This window comes from Oryzias latipes, chromosome 2 (genome assembly GCF_053564925.1).
Source record: "Oryzias latipes strain Hd-rR chromosome 2, Olatipes_Hd-rR_3.1".
Classification (NCBI taxonomy): domain Eukaryota; kingdom Metazoa; phylum Chordata; class Actinopteri; order Beloniformes; family Adrianichthyidae; genus Oryzias; species Oryzias latipes.
In genome coordinates, this window is record NC_136238.1 from 43,674,869 (window position 1) to 43,691,514 (window position 16,646).

At 40.5% G+C, this 16,646-nt stretch overlaps 1 protein-coding gene and 2 long non-coding RNA genes across 3 annotated transcripts in view; 2 read left to right on the forward strand and 1 right to left on the reverse strand.

Moving 5' to 3' along the window:
• Nucleotides 1-16,646, reverse strand: part of LOC144988904 (uncharacterized) — a 126,473-nt gene that overhangs the window by 67,869 nt on the left and 41,958 nt on the right. The gene's annotated exons all lie outside the window — the stretch shown is intronic.
• LOC144988924 (uncharacterized) lies at nucleotides 800-15,691 on the forward strand. The gene is made up of 2 exons (XR_013653015.1): nucleotides 800-1,413; nucleotides 13,325-15,691. It is a non-coding gene; the product is annotated as an uncharacterized LOC144988924 (long non-coding RNA).
• On the forward strand, nucleotides 2,349-7,031 carry LOC144988930 (uncharacterized). The gene is made up of 2 exons (XR_013653025.1): nucleotides 2,349-6,163; nucleotides 6,836-7,031. It is a non-coding gene; the product is annotated as an uncharacterized LOC144988930 (long non-coding RNA).

Here is a 16,646-nt window from a genome sequence, read left to right on the forward strand (position 1 = left end):
TCTTTGAAAAAATCTTTGGTTCCGGGTCACGGCAAGACGCGTGGTCGCGGCTCTCTGCGGATACAACTATCTTCAAATGATGTAATAAGTTGATTTTCTCCAAAAAGAGAGTTGACCATGGCCCCTAAGAAAACCCAGTAATATGAAGACCTCAAAAAGACTCTTGATGATATTCAAGAAACGCTTAATTCTTTTATGGATCAGGTGTTGGCTAAGCTAACGCCACTTTGGGAAATGATGGAAGAGTTCCGAAGATTTCGGGCTCAGAACGAGCAACGAGAAAACCGTGTCGACACAGAAACTAGAAACAGCATTAAAATCTTTGCAGATTGTCGGTGAAAAATGTTTGCATTCCAAATATCATTAATTTTTTTTCACTTTTCTTTTATTATGTTAAATCTCAGTTATATACTTCATAAATGTGTTAATCTAATTTTAATTAAATTAAGTAAATTTTTATATTGTTTTTTCACTGTAATAAGAATTTCCAAACTATTGTCTTTATTATTAACTATACAGTTTATTGTTTATTTATAGTTGTAATTATTCTCTTTAGAAACAGATTTTTAGGATCTTTTTACTTGAAATTTTTTATCCTTTCGTTTTGTTTTTGTTTACTTGTTTGCTTAATAAATTTCTTTATTCATGACTTTAGTTTAGAAATACAATAAATGAATGTGATCAGGTTTAGTTAGTCTCTGATGGGGTTTGTAGTCAAATCTGAATCTCTCAAAATGTTTCCTCGATTATTTGTTTTCTATTTTTATTTTATTTTTTATTTTTATTTCATGAAAAATAAACTGTTTATTTTAAACTTTATTTGCCAGTCAAGTTAAAATGGCTTTTTTTTGCAACCATCGACATCATATGAGCGACAGACGACACTCCAGACCAGCTGGTGGCGCTAAAGCACCATGACGCTGTTAGCCAAACAAAGAAGAAGAACAGCACGAGGCGCTAGCAGCGTTAGCTTGTTAGCAGGCTAGCAGCGTTAGCTTGTGTTGAGAGGTCGGTGGTGTTTTGTTGGGACGTTTGTGAGGTTTTTGGACAGAAAGGACGATACGTGGTTCGTGTGGGAACTCTCAGCATTTTCCAAAGTGTCGTAAATGAGTGAAGAAGTGTTGAACGGAAAGACAACGTGGATTGCTGTGATTGTGAGACTAGCAGATGATCGATCGGAGCTGCAGTGAAGAGGACGGCGGTGTTTGTGGGAGTTGGAGCTGAAGATGGGAGCAGGAACCATGTCTTCCCTTCAGTCTCTGAGAGAGTTGATCAGCGAGCGACTAGCTGCTGCTGCTGAAGAAATCTGCAGACTCTGTGAAGGAACCATCGTCCAGTACGAGGAGGAGCTCTGTCGTCAGCGCAGACTGCTGGATGTCATCTGGAAACCACAGCTCCAGCTCCACCACATAGGTATGTCACCTTCATCACACAGAGAAGACCTTTGAGCTTCATGCTCTTCTTTACTGCGGTCAAGTGAGCCGACATCTGTGGAAGTGTGGTCTCGCTAGCCGTCACTGACTTTTAGCATGCGCGTTTACATCATAGTTTACGGTACAAACTCAGTGAGCTGGAAAGATGGTATAAAGCGCTAATAATATCATCCATGTCACTGTTACCCATTATCAAATAACATGTACTGTACTCTGAAATCAATGAGGGTTATTTCAAGCCCTATATTGTCATTTGATGTACAAATGTATTCATTTAGATTGCATGTCTGTTCATTCCATAATAAACTACCAGAAATAACGTGTTTGTCGGAAATATAATCAATCAGACAGATTCTAAAAGTGAGATTTAACACTGACTAGTGTTTTGTGGGTTGTTGAGCATGACATGAAATGGAATCGAGCAGAAATGAAGAACCTCCACGTAAAATCACATCTGGTCCTGTCAACTCTTTCTAAAGTTGCTTCATTTAAGGTGACGCAAAACTTTCACTGGATTATTGTTGGTAATGATGTTCACTAATATCACAGCAAGTTTGAAGAAAAATGACTGGAGAAAAGTAAAAATATTGACATTACAAACTAATTTAGGCTCCTCATACATAGAGAATAACATGTGAACCATCCCAAATACCACTTCTTTCAAAGCCCCCCCCCCTCCCACAAAATCCCCTGGCAGCTGCGTCAGAAATAAATACAATTACAACGTAGTATTCTTTATTAACAAATAACAGTAACAACTGACTACTACCTATCTAACTAATGAACTATGTTGTAGATTGACTTAGGGCTGGGCGATATGGCCTAAAAATAAAATCTCCGATTTTTTTTTTTTTTTATTCAATTTCCGACCCCCCCCCCCCCCACCACCCTACTTAAGGAAAGCAATAAGTACAAACGGCAGACAACTTATAGCAAATGTGCTTTTATTTAATCAAACCCAAGACAAATGTAACGCCCATTTCTGGGATGAATAATAAATGAATTAACACATTCTTGGAATCAAAGTTAAGTATAAGACTTTTCTTCTTACTCCCTTTTTGGACTCTTGTTTAAATAATTTTGTCTTCGTTTATATAATTTTTGTCTTGCTATTGTCTAATTTTGTTATTCTACACTTGTTTTCACTTATCCAAAATAAAGTTTACTTCTTTACTTAAAGTCCCAGCTGTGTTTTAAGTCCCACTTTGTAGTCTAGACTAATAGGAGACAAACATTCACCTTGACAGTAGCACCATTTTCTAAAGGATTAACAATACAGCTCATATCTGAGGTCTAATGTTTTAAATAAATTAATAAACCCCATGAGTCACGCCCACCACCCCAGTGGCCGCCTCCTCCAAAAACAAAATCCTACGGCGGCCGCGTCGCAAATGAATATACAAGTAATAATTACAACGCAGTATTCTTTATTAACAAATAACACTATGAACTAACTATACAGGCGTTGTAGAATGAGTATATGTGTGTGTGTGTCAGAGGACTGAGTGCGTGCCACGCGAGCGCGCGTGAGAGCCTTTGACTCCGATGGGCTTTAGGCAGCGTGGGGGGGGTCTATTCCTCCACGTCTGTAGCAGTAAACCCAAACCAGTTCCATCAACAGATGATTTTATTCCTTTCTTGGGAACAAACTTCTCACTCTCACCGGTAGCCATGCTGTCGCTTGCTGCTTCGTGTGTCGATTGTCGCGTGCCATACCGCCATGTGAAACTAACGCTACGGAAGCTGTGGGGAGCCAAAAATGCGCCATATAAAAACTCGATGTAGTTATTTTTTTAAATCGCCCGTAAAAAAAAATTCGAATTAATTCATTTAATCAATTTATCGCCCAGGCCTAGATTGACTATGACTTTGTGAGCCCGGTGCATCTTGTGTAGAACTAGGAGGAAGAAGCGCGCACACATGACATGTGTTGGGGGTGCGTGTTGATTCTTCTGCTCTCTAGCTGCACGCGAGCCTTCACCTGTGCTCTCTGGTACAGACATCTTCTCAGAATATTATTTATTGCCCAGTAATAAACAGGCTGCAGACACTTTGTCACCTTTCTGGTAGCCATGAGGCCTGACAGCCATGAAGAACGTGGGGCAGGAGGCTCCACCTTTGTTTATACAGACATGTTAAATTTGCGCTGCACAAAAAAGTTTTCCAAACAAAACATGTAGTGATATTCATGGAAATCTAACAGCGCGTTCATGTTTGGTGTTACAGAGAGAGTGAGAACAGTGATATATATACCCCCCCTCCCAACACAAAATGCTCCCTCGCCGGACAGCTCGGCCACCTCAGGGCTCCAGACTGCGACCAATTGGTTGCATTTTGAGACCAAAATTTGAGAGTGTGCGACTGAATTTTACATTCAGTCGCACATGTGCGACCAGTAAATTTGCCTCCCCCACCCTTCGTATTTTTAATATATTAAACGTAGAAGGGGCACGTCAATGATCAATGAAATAATCAATGAGACGCGAGCGCACACGCACACAGGCAGACACACACACTCGCGCACATACTCATGAAACGCGAGCACACATTTGCGTGATGCCTAGGGGGAGGGGCCTAGAGATATTCGCGCGCGTAAACATCTGTGGGAAGGAAACGGAGACAAATATCATCACAACTGATATGTGCGTCTAAGCAATGGGTAAGCAAACTATTGATTCATTCTTCCGACCTGCTGCTAGTGTACCAGTGCCAGAGTCTACAGCAGGGGTCTCAAACTCGCGGCCCCCGAGATGATATATTGCGGCCCCCGCGGTAACGCTTTCTTTTACAGTACAGTACTTACAGTGTACTTAAGTGGTATTTACATGGTACTTATAGTGTAACTACTGGGTACTTTCAGGGTACTTACATGGTACTTTTTATGGAATTTACTGGGTACTTACAGTGTGTTTACATGGTACTTTCTATGGGACTTTACTGGGTACTTACATGGTACTTTTTGTGTCTACTCTGTACTTACATGGTACTTACTGTATATTTATATGGTCCTATTTGGTACCTATGTGGTACATACTGGGTATTTATAATATTCTTACTGGGTATTTACATGTTGTGCAAAGGTGTCTTTTATGGTACTTACCACATGTAAGAACAAGGTAAGCACAAATAAAGTACCTTGACCTTTAGGTCTGCACTCGCTGCACGTTTCATGGTATTTACCATCAATTTACCACAGAAACTACCCCTTAAGTACGCTGAAACTGTAACTGTAAAAGAAAGTCAGCCCTATTTCCACTCAACTACATGGTACTTTCATTACTAAATACCGGGTATGTTCACTTGAATAGTACTTGGTACTTACCCCTTAAGTACACTGAAACTGTAACTGTAAAAGAAAATCAGCCCTATTTCCACTCAACTACATGGTACTTTCATTACTAAATACCGGGTATGTTCACTTGAATAGTACTTGGTACTTACCCGTTAAGTACAATGAAACTGTAACTGTAAAAGAAAGTCAGCCCTATTTCCACTCTATTACATGGTACTTTCAATAGTAAATGCTGGGTATGTACACGTATTACCATCCGTCTCACACTAGACAATGCTAACCTGTTGGTAAGGGTAAAGTAACTACATTGTAAAAAAAATATACTGGCCTGATTACTTCTTGTAACATGAGGCAAGTTTAAAGAGAAACAAGACAGCAGTGAAAACAACAATCTTTAATATGATACATGTCTGCAGCATACAAAGTGTCATCACCATGAAATAGGTTTTAAGTACAAAACAGTACAAAGGAGCATTCCAAAAAACACATTATTGGCCTGAGGGTCGTGCTTTTTGTCCATCAAAATTCTTTCAGCAGAGTTTGGTAACGGTGCAGGACTTCTTCAGGGTTTGTAACTGCAAGAAAATTCACAATATGAGCTCAAGTGAACATAAAAAGCATAACGACTTTGATGAAGTACAAAATATATTTTATTTATTTAATCATTTCTGTAATGAGTTTGATAAATTTCTGTGAATTCTTTATCGCTTTGACTGTAATGCTTGAAATTAATCAATTATCCTCATTTATGAACATGACAATAAATTATTCACAACTTTATATTTTAGTTACATAAACAAGAACAACAAAAAAGAAATCAAAGAAAAAAAATCAAAATTGCCATAAAAAAATCTAATTTGTTTAGACAAAGAATGGCAAAAGCAATGTTTTAATTGGCAATTGCTGTGTGTATTTCTTCTTTATAAATATTATTTGCACCTACAATTTGCATTAGCATGAAAAACATTGCAGTGTAAAAGAAAAGGAAAAAAGAAATAAATAGGCAATTTCAAATTCAACACAGTTATTCACAAAAATATGTTTTAATTTTCAAACAGTTACATTCACTGTTGGGTGGTATTGTTGTCTCTATCATATTTGAAAATAAATAAATAAATAAAAATAAAATAAAAACGGCGAAAGAAAAGAAAATGGGGAAAAGGCAGTTAAACTCTTCATTAATGTAAATAATATGTCCACTTGGAGGATTTAACTTACTTTAGCTTACTCTCCTGTGACTTCACGGATTCGTCTGGAATGTCTTCTTCACCATTAGTGATCTAAAGCGGTAAAAAGACGGAAGTACGTCATCATTATTTTAAATAAACGCCTTTCTTTGATTTTCCCAGAAGAAAGACGTGCGCTCAGTCAAACGAGCACAGAACAACAGACTTTATCATTTAGGCTACGTGTTTGTTTTACAGGTGCCTCTCTCCTGGTAAGTAAAAACAATGTTTGTAGATTTTCATTACAAACTTTGAAAATGTATACATGAAATAACTGAAATTATTGCAGTAAGGTAGACATGCTCTTACGTCACGTTTCAAACACAGAGATAGTGGCTTGAAATCACGAGGTTAGCTTCTTTATAAAGTTTGATCAATTTAAATATTTGCATGTAATTTATCCAATATTTAAAAAAAACAAAAACACTGGCTTACCTGCCAGATGAAGAGAAATTCAAACTGTTGCGCGCGCCTCGAGGCTCTCCGGATTAATCTGCACGTTCACTTTGGGGGTAGTTGTGCTGCATTCAAGTGCGCTGGGAATTTGCAACTTTACTTGCCCCGACCTACTTAACAAAAACACACACTCGGGGTGTTTTTAGTATTAAAAGTAAATATTTAGCCTTGTTGTTTTACATATTTTCCTGACATTATATAATATATATTAAAACAAGTTCATTTTTAGAACAATATTTTTAAAAAGTTAAGTTTTGAATAATTTATTATCATGTTTTTAAATGAGGATAGTACTTGATTAATTTCAAGCATTACAGTCAAAGCGATAAAACAATAAATAAATAAATAAATAAAATATATTTTGTACTTCATCAAAGTCGTTATGCTTTTTATGTTCACTTGAGCTCATATTGTGAATTTTCTTGCAGTTACAAACCCTGAAGAAGTCCTGCACCGTTACCAAACTCTGCTGAAAGAATTTTGATGGACAAAAAGCACGACCCTCAGGCCAATAATGTGTTTTTTGGAATGCTCCTTTGTACTGTTTTGTACTTAAAACCTATTTCATGGTGATGACACTTTGTATGCTGCAGACATGTATCATATTAAAGATTGTTGTTTTCACTGCTGTCTTGTTTCTCTTTAAACTTGCCTCATGTTACAAGAAGTAATCAGGCCAGTATATTTTTTTTACAATGTAGTTACTTTACCCTTACCAACAGGTTAGCATTGTCTCATGTGGTGAGGTCAGAAGACCAAGTGTGTTCATGTACACTGTACGGGAAGGTAATACGTGTACATACCCAGCATTTACTACTGAAAGTACCATGTAGTTGAGTGGAAATAGGGCTGACTTTCTTTTACAGTTACAGTTTCAGTGTACTTAAGGGGTAAGTACCAAGTACTATTCAAGTGAACATACCCGGTATTTAGTAATGAAAGTACCATGTAGTTGAGTTGAAATAGGGCTGACTTTCTTTTACAGTTACAGTTTCAGCGTACTTAAGGGGTAGTTTCTGTGGTAAATTGATGGTAAATACCATGAAACATGCAGCGAGTGCAGACCTAAAGGTCAAGGTACTTTATTTGTACTTACCTTGTTCTTACATGTGGTAAGTACCATAAAAGACACTTTTGCACAACATGTAAATACCCAGTAAGAATATTATAAATACCCAGTATGTACCACATAGGTATGAACCAAATAGGACCATATAAATATACAGTAAGTACCATGTAAGTACAGAGTAGACACAAAAAGTACCATGTAAGTACCCAGTAAAGTCCCATAGAAAGTACCATGTAAACACACTGTAAGTACCCGGTAAATTCCATAAAAAGTACCATGTAAGTACCCTGAAAGTACCCAGTAGTTACACTATAAATACCATGTAAATACCACTTAAGTACACTGTAAGTACTGTACTGTAAAAGAAAGCGTTACCGCCCCCGCCTTAATATGAAAGTTCAATTTTAATTCGCCCCGCCAGTTTGTACGAAAGACACTTTTTCATTGTCGTGCGCGGAGCTGACCAACCAATCACAGTGGGGTAAATTACTCTTGGGGGCGGGACAATGACAGGGCTTGAAAGCAGGACACCTGACAGCCCCCTCCCTCCCCGGACCACATTAAGAACTTTTCTCTAGGTCCACCCTCCTCCCTCCACTCCTGTCTATCTGAAATCAAAAACTGGTTCACCTTAAACCTTCTCAAACTCAATAGCGATAAAACTGAGCTACTTCTAGTAGGTTCCAAATCCACCCTCTCCAAAGCCACAAGTCTAACTCTTTTCATTAATTCATCTTCTGTCTCCCCCTCCCCTCAGGTAAAGAGTCTGGGTGTCATCCTAGATAGCTCCTTATCTTTTCAGTCACACATCAATAACATTACTCGGTCAGCCCATTTCCATCTACGTAACATTAATCGTCTACGCCCCTCCCTCACTGTCCCCTCTGCTTCTATCCTGGTTCACAGTCTGGTCACTTCCCGTTTAGATTACTGTAATTCCCTCCTCTTTGGTCTCCCTCAAAAAACCCTCAATAAGCTCAGCTGCCCGCATCATCACCAGAACCCCTCCTTCAGTCACACCACTCCAGTTCTCCACCAGCTGCACTGGCTCCCCATAACCTCCAGAATCCAATTCAAACTCCTCCTGTTCACCTTTAAGGCCCTCCATAAACTGGCTCCTCCTTATCTCTCCGACCTCCTTCATATCAAAACCCCCTCTCGTTCTCTTCGGTCCTCCTCCTCTGTTCAGCTCCCTGTCCCTCCGGCCCGACTCGTCACCATGGGAAGCAGAGCTTTCAGCTGCTCTGCTCCTAAACTCTGGAATTCCCTCCCTCCTGACCTCCGTAACATAGACTCTCTACCAACATTCAGATCTAAACTCAAAACCTATCTGTTCATTTCTGCCTTTCTATCCTGATTCACATTTAATTTTATTTATTATTTTTATTGTGCTTTTAATGTCTATTTTTAACCTTTGTTTTGTAAAGTGTCCTTGGGTTTTTTGAAAGGCGCTTTAAATAAAATGTATTATTACTATTATTATTAGGTCGCACAGAACCGGAGGAAAGTTTAGGGTTTTGGTTAAGCGCGTGGCGGCGTGTCACCCCCGACCACACACGGTTTATACACGGCTGTTAGGGCAGCTCACCGCTCCTGCGGGAGTCGGGTCAGCTGAGGAGAATAAATGTCCCTCAGGTACATACGTGACAGCTAACGGGGCTTGAACTTTAAATATGTGCGAGTGACAAGATTTAGTTTTAGACGCACTGAAAACACGTTGGGGAAAATGCAACGATAGACGTCTTTGAGATGAACCGGCACCTGGCCTGGATCGTTGGGGAGACCAGGCGGGGGTGGGGGGGGGGGGTGGGGGGGGGGTGAGGTGAAGGTGAATGAAGGACAACAGGAAGTTGGAGTTGTCCTTAACATTCAATTTAGTTTTAATATTCCTCTCCCCCTCAGTATGATCTGTGTTATTATATATTTTATGCTTATTTGAATGTTTTATAATGTATGTAGCCTTTTTTTGATCAATTGGTATTTTATATTATTTTGATTGATCACTGTACTACAAAAACCACCAGGACACATGTCCCATAATGCATTGTTTTGTAGTCAGTAGGGCAGCTTTCAGTCAGTGCAGTACTAAATTTCCAGAAATATATGTTTCACACCAGGTGATCTGTGCAGCGTTGAGTCCACCTGGGTGATCTCAAACACGCTTATTGTGTCACCAAGATGAGTTTCCATCCGTTTTCTTTACTTATTTGTACTGTCCTGACAGCGATGCTGCTGTCAGTTAACCTTGTTGTTGCATCTTCAAAAGTGCAGAATAAAATGTGACACTGAATTTGAAACGGCACATTGTAATTTCTGCATCTATTATTAAAGTATTTATAAGTAATACAGTGGAAATTAGTAGATCTGGTTAGCATGTTGATTTACGGTATGCGCCCCTAAATTTTCTGGTTGTGCCCCTAAAATTTTCAGTTGGGGGCCACAGGGCTCCTAGAGAAAAAAATTAGTCTGGAGCCCTGCTCCTGGTCGTCCTCCGGACTCATCTTCTCAGCCTCGCTGGTGTGCCAGGCCCGGCCTCATAGGACTCGGTTGCCACTCGTTGCCTGTCACAGTTTGTCCTACAGGCCCCCTCCTCTTTGGTTGACTTTTGGAACCTCAGTGCGGTTCCTTGAGGGGGGGGGTACTGTCATGGTTTGGGTTTCTTTTGTATTGTTTTTTCCTTTATATGTTGTTCTGTCATGTTTGAGTTCTGTTTCCTGTTTTATTTTGAAAGGTTTCCTGTTTTGTCGTGTTTTTGAGTTTTACTTCCTTTGTCCCAATCTGTCCTGACCATGTTCACCTGTGTCTTGTCTGCCCTGTCTGTAAATTAGTCTTGTCCCTGCCTTCCTCTTGTGCTGGTCCATTAACGTCTCTTCTCTGACTGTCTAGTCCAGGGGTCGGGAACCTATGGCTCGCGAGCCATATATGGCTCTTTTGATGGTCACATGTGGCTCGCAGACAAATCTTTAATTATACTTTTTTTTATCATTAGTCCAGTCCTTCTCGGGCGCGATGCGATGCCAGAGGCGAACAGTAGTAGCGGTGCTTGGAGAGAAAAATCTGCGCCAGCGCTATAAGTTTACAATTATCTATAATTTCACAGAGTTTGTACCAACTGGAAACCTGTGAATTGCCGTGCCTAAAAGTGCGCGCTCCCGTCTCTGAGAAAGAGCGCGCAGTTGCGGGGACGGGATGTGTGAGGGAGAAAGCAGGGGGGTGGGGCTGAGGTGTTGTGGGGACAGGCAGCAGGTGAATCGCGCAGGGATTGTAAAAACGTAAAACCCGCTGCCCGTCACTCACTGCAGCGTGTGAGTGTGTGTTTGGCTCCCCGTCTGCATGTGAGCAGTCTTTGTCACATCTACAGAACATTCAGACCTAAGATCACGTTAAAGTCTCAACGCCTGCATGAAGCAGAAACTCACCACGTATCAACCAGACTAGACCATCAGCAAAACTACCACGAGAAATACTCATCATTTATTAGCAATAGCATAACAATGCTATTAAAAAGAATCCACAGACTTATTGTACTTTAAAAATGTTGAAATTACATCAAATGCACACATTCACTTGTATATTTAGTTTTAAACATATTGTCGCGGACTGAGTTGGATGGCTGTTGGGCCGCGTTAAAAGTTCTGGAGTTCATTGACCGCATCAAGCAGAGATCTGATTGGCCCTCAGTTCTGTCGCTCAGCCTGTTGTTAGGTAGTTTGGACCAATGGGGTTCAGCTATGGGCCGAATAAGGGAAATGGGAGGGCTGGAGCGGGAGCAGGTGAATATAAAGTTGGTAGAAGCGCTCTCTCTCGTCTCGTGTCGACAGGAGAGATTCAGGAGTTGCTGAATTAATTTTACGGCGTTTGTTGTGGTCTGCAGTAACCAGAATAAAGAACCTTAAAAGAGGTTAAGTCTCCGTGCCTCAGTGTGGGAAAGGGACGCTACATTATTGTATGGCTCTTTCGAAATTACATTTAAAAATATGTGGCGTTTATGGCTCTCTTGGCCAAAAAGGTTCCCGACCCCTGGTCTAGTCCATGTCTGTCTCCTGCCACGTTTTCAAGTTTTGCCCACAGTGAGTCTTGTTTTGTTTTACCCTGCTCTGCAGCGCCTTATGTTAATTAAACCCCTTGCCCTGGAACCATTTGCCTCTGCATTCTGGGTCCTTCCTGCTCACCAGCCTTCCCCACCTGACAACTTCCTCGCAAGACAGAAACTTCTTTTGTAGAAGGATGTGTGTGTGGCTCTTAACAGCGCAAGTATGTGTGTTTAAGTAGAGTGCCCACATGCTTCTCTAAGAGACAGCAACAGCAGCGTGCGGGCGGGTGAGACGAGGAGAGAAGGAGAAGAGTGATAAAAGGTTTCCTATAGAAACCCTTGAAGTCTGAACACTGGACTAGCAGAGAAAGGAAATTATCAGCAAAGATGAATGTGTTTAATGTGTTTATTATAGCTCCAATCATGCAGCATATGCAAAACTCTAAAAAAAAAAAAACTTTAAAAAAAAAGTGCGGTGGTCACAGCCCTACCAGAGAGCACAGGTGAAGTGCAGCTAGAGAGAAGTCCACTGCAGAAGAATTCACACGCACCCCCAACACACTTGTGTGCGCTCCTTCCTCGAGCCGCTGACACATACACATAGTCATTCTACAACACCTATATCGGGGGTGTCAAACTCATTTTAACCGAGGGCCACATCAGCATAGGGGCTGTCCTCAAAGGGCCAGATATAACATATACATGTAACTAAATGTAATGAAAAATAAATGTAACTACTCCGCAGTGTTAAATAACTCATTTATTTATTTGTTTATTATAACTTTTTGAAGTGACACTTACAATTGCATAGAAACATGTTTGCTTGTTATTCTAGCATAAATCCTTTGACATTTGATTCTGTCAGGTTAGGTTATATGGACAGTGGTTAAGTCCTAATGTTTAGTTGACCAATCCGATATTTCAAGTCCAATTCTCCCTAGATATGAATAAATACACACCTTTTTTTATTTTTTTATTTTAAGAAATTAAAAACTTTTATGCTCTCTCGGCTAGAGCCGTGACGGTGTCGGATTTTTGATCACCGCAGTGATGAACCACCAGGGGGCGCGGTGTCGCGGTTAAGCGCAGCCCCCCCCCCCCCCCAAAAAAAAAAAAAAAAACACGCAAAATCCTCTGGCTGGCAGCCTGTAGCGCACTTAAGACGGCGCGCAGCTTGTAAAGAAAATGAATACAGTGGAAATGAATAATTAGGCCACAGTTAATTTGTCATATTTCCTCCTGAGACGAAAACTTCTGTTGTAGAATGAGTGTGAGAGCGTGCGCGACTAGAGAGAAAGGCGCGGTGGGAGAAAAGGAGACAACAGTCTGAAAGAAAGAAGGAAATTCTGAACACTGGACTAGCAGAAAAAGTAAATTATCAGCAAAGATGAATGTGTTTAATGTGTTTATTATAGTTCCAATCATGCACCATATGCTGAACTGTAAAAAAAAGAAAAAAGTGCGGTGATGCGGTGATGAGGTCATCGTCACAGCCCTACTTGCGGGCCACATAAAATGACATGGCGGGCCACATTTCGCCCGCGGGCCTTGAGTTTGACACATATGACCTATATAGTTAGTTAATTAGTTAGATACATAGTAGTTACTGTTATTTGTTAAATAAGAATACTTTGTTGTAATTGTATTCATTTGGGACCAGGGGATTTTGTGTTGTTATTTATTTATTTTTTTGGGTGGGGGGGCTGCGGTTAACCGCGACACTGTGCCCCCTGCTGGTCTATCACCGCGTGACAGCTCTATCCAAAAGTCCTGGAAACGTATAAAAGGCTCCTTGTTGTGTTTGTGTCCCTGCAGGCCTCCCTCAGCATTGGATGACTGAAGAGGAAGATCTCTGCAAACAGCAGAGGAACTTCAGAGTGGAACGGGAGGAACCAGAACCTCCACAGATTAAAGAGGAACAGGAGGAACCAGAACCTCCACAGATTCAAGAGGAACAGGAGGAACCAGAACATCCACAGATTCAAGAGGAACAGGAGGAACCAGAACCTCCACAGATTAAAGAGGAACAGGAGGAACCAGAACCTCCACAGATTCAAGAGGAACAGGAGGAACCAGAACCTCCACAGATTAAAGAGGAACAGGAGGAACCAGAACCTCAACAGATTCAAGAGGAACAGGAGGAACCAGAACCTCCACAGATTAAAGAGGAACAGGAGGAACCAGAACCTCAACAGATTCAAGAGGAACCAGGGGAACTCTGCATCAGTCAGGATGAAGATCAGCTTGATCTGAAGCAGGAGGCTGATACCTTGATGGAGATTCCTACTTATGAGGAAGATGAGAACAGTGAAGCAGATCTAAACAATCAGCAGAGCTTTAATGTAACTGATAGTCAGGATGAAGAAGGAAACCAACATGAAGAATCAACATCAACTACAGATGGAGAGACAGAATCAACATCAACTACAGATGAAGAGACAGAATCAACATCAACTACAGATGAAGAGACAGAATCAACATCAACTACAGATGAAGAGACAGACCCACAGAACAGAGATCAGAGGAAGAGAAGAGACAGAAGACATGTCCAAAGTGTGGACAGCTCTCCCATGTCAGCAGGTCAGTGTGACGCTGATGTTAGAAAAAATCCCAAGAAGACAAATCTTGGTAAGAAAAACAAACAATCTCAAAAAGAAGAGAAACTTCCCTCTATCAAGTCTGGTAAAAACTCAAGAATAATTACTAACCCGTCTGACTACATGGTAACTGGGTCTAATGAAAAATGTTATATCTGTAAAGAATGTGAGAAAAGCTTTTGTAACAAATCTCAGTTCAGAAATCACACAAGAATCCATGCAGAAGATAAGAGATTTTCTTGTAAAGAATGTGACAAAAGTTTTAATTACATATCTCATCTCAAAGCACACATGAGAACTCACACAGGAGAAAAGCCTTTTTCTTGTAAAAAATGTGAGAAAAGCTTTAGTCGTATATGTACTCTCAAAATCCACATGAAAACTCATACAGGAGAAAAGCCTTTTTCTTGTAAAGAATGTAAAAAAAGTTTCATTCATGAATTTCATCTCAAAACACACATGAGAACTCACACAGGAGAAAAGCCCTTTTCTTGTAAAGAATGTAAAAAAAGTTTTAGTCTAGTGTGTAATCTCAAAACACACATGAGAACTCACACAGGAGAAAAGCCTTTTTCTTGTAAAGAATGTAAAAAAGGTTTTATTCAAATATCTCATCTCAAAGCACACATGAGAACTCACACAGGAGAGAAGCCTTTTTCTTGTAAAGAATGTGAAAAAAGTTTTAGTGATGTGTCTAATCTCAAAACACACATGAGAACTCACACAGGAGAAAAGCCTTTTTCTTGTAAAGAATGTAATAAAAGTTTTAATCAAATATCTTCTCTCAAATCACACATGAAAATTCACACAGGAGAAAAGTCTTTTTCTTGTAAAGAATGTAAAAAAAGTTTTAGTCATGTATGTAATCTCAAAAGACACATTAGAACTCATACAGGAGAAAGACCTTTTTCTTGTAAAGAATGTAAAAAAAGTTTTAGTCTAGTATCTAATCTCAAAAGACACATGAGAACTTGTAGGACTTTTTCTTGATAATGTAGGAACTTAGTGTATAATCTAAATTCGAAACTTTTCTTATAAGAGGTCGACCTCTCAACCTCGGTACCACTGTCAAAGACATTATTTTGCGGGGGGAAAGGTTCTGTATCTCAGAAAAATGTAATATTAAAATAAGCTTTTAATGCTTAAAACTCCTGGGGGAAAACCCCAATGTTCTAATGAACTCCATAGCAACCTGAGCTTTCATTTCATGTACATAGAGCCACAGGCTGATGGCCTCCATACCATATTGATGAAATAACTTCATTAGAGGGAGGCACAAGTGAGAATTGAATGCTTAGAAATGAATTTTTTCTAATAAATAAAATAAAAAAGTCTTTGGTTGTTTTGATTTGCTACAGGAGGTCCTTTGTTCCCAACACCAGTTAGTCTATAGAATGATACAGTTTAGGACTGCTGAAACTGCTGCTGGATTTACTATTCAGTTATGACGTGTACTTTTACTTCCACTTTTATTACTATTTTAATTTTTACTGACTATTTGTTTTTCTAACTGCTATATTTCTTGTTTGACTGCTGTAACAACTGAATTTCCCTCCAGGGATCAATAAAGTCTTGTCTCGTCTTATTCTGACTTTCTTGGACAGCTTTTTTAGGTTTTCATCTTCTCTAAGCCACAATTATCAAAAGCAACAAAGTAAAGGATAAATACAATTCAATATATGTGTAATGATACTAGACAATAAGTTTCACTGCTTACAAAATATGTTAAACATTTCACAAAATGAATTATTTTAGATGTACCTGTTAATAGAAATTAGTTGTTTTGAATTATTAGAGTTAACATCTAGTAGAGTTAACACATAGTAGAGTTAAAATCTAGTAGAGATAGATATCGTTAAGATTTTATCTATTAAAATCTGGGCCCTTGGCAACGGGGTACTGGCTTCCTGGGCCCAGCGGCCCTCTCCTCACAGGGAGAGGGATCCCTGAGCTTTCTGGCAAGACCAAGAGCCGGGGATCACATCCCACCTGAGCCGGGGGTGTCCGTGTCCCTGTGGTGTGGGATCGGGTCTTTGCGCCTGAGTGCTGGGCCACGCCAAATTTCCAACTGTGGGCGAGCCTGATCGGGCCATGTTTACAACACTTCTTGTGGACCCCCTCTTCTCCTGGGTGCCTTCCTCCTGGGCGGGGGCGGCTGGCCCCTGCCTTGCTCTTTCTTGGACCAGCCGTGGGCTGGGGTGGGTGGCTGCCTGGAATGCGGGGCGGGTCTCCCTTGGGGGGTCCTGGCTCGTACCTGGGGTTGGGACGGGGGAATGCCCAAAACTCCTGGGTAGTGATGAGGTGCTTGTCTGGGGCTGCGGGCACTCTTCTGGGGTGGCGCCCTGCAGTGGGCCCTCCCGGAACGGCTTGGGGGCTGCTTTCCGTCCAGGGAATCAGTGCAGCTGACGTGTGAAAACTTAGATAATTTAGTCAAAAGCCTTGCAGCAGCATTCTGGAAAACCTGGAGCCGTTCTCAAGATTTATTGCTCAAACATGTGAAGATGGAGTTGCAGTAATCAAGTCGAGATGAAATAAAAGCA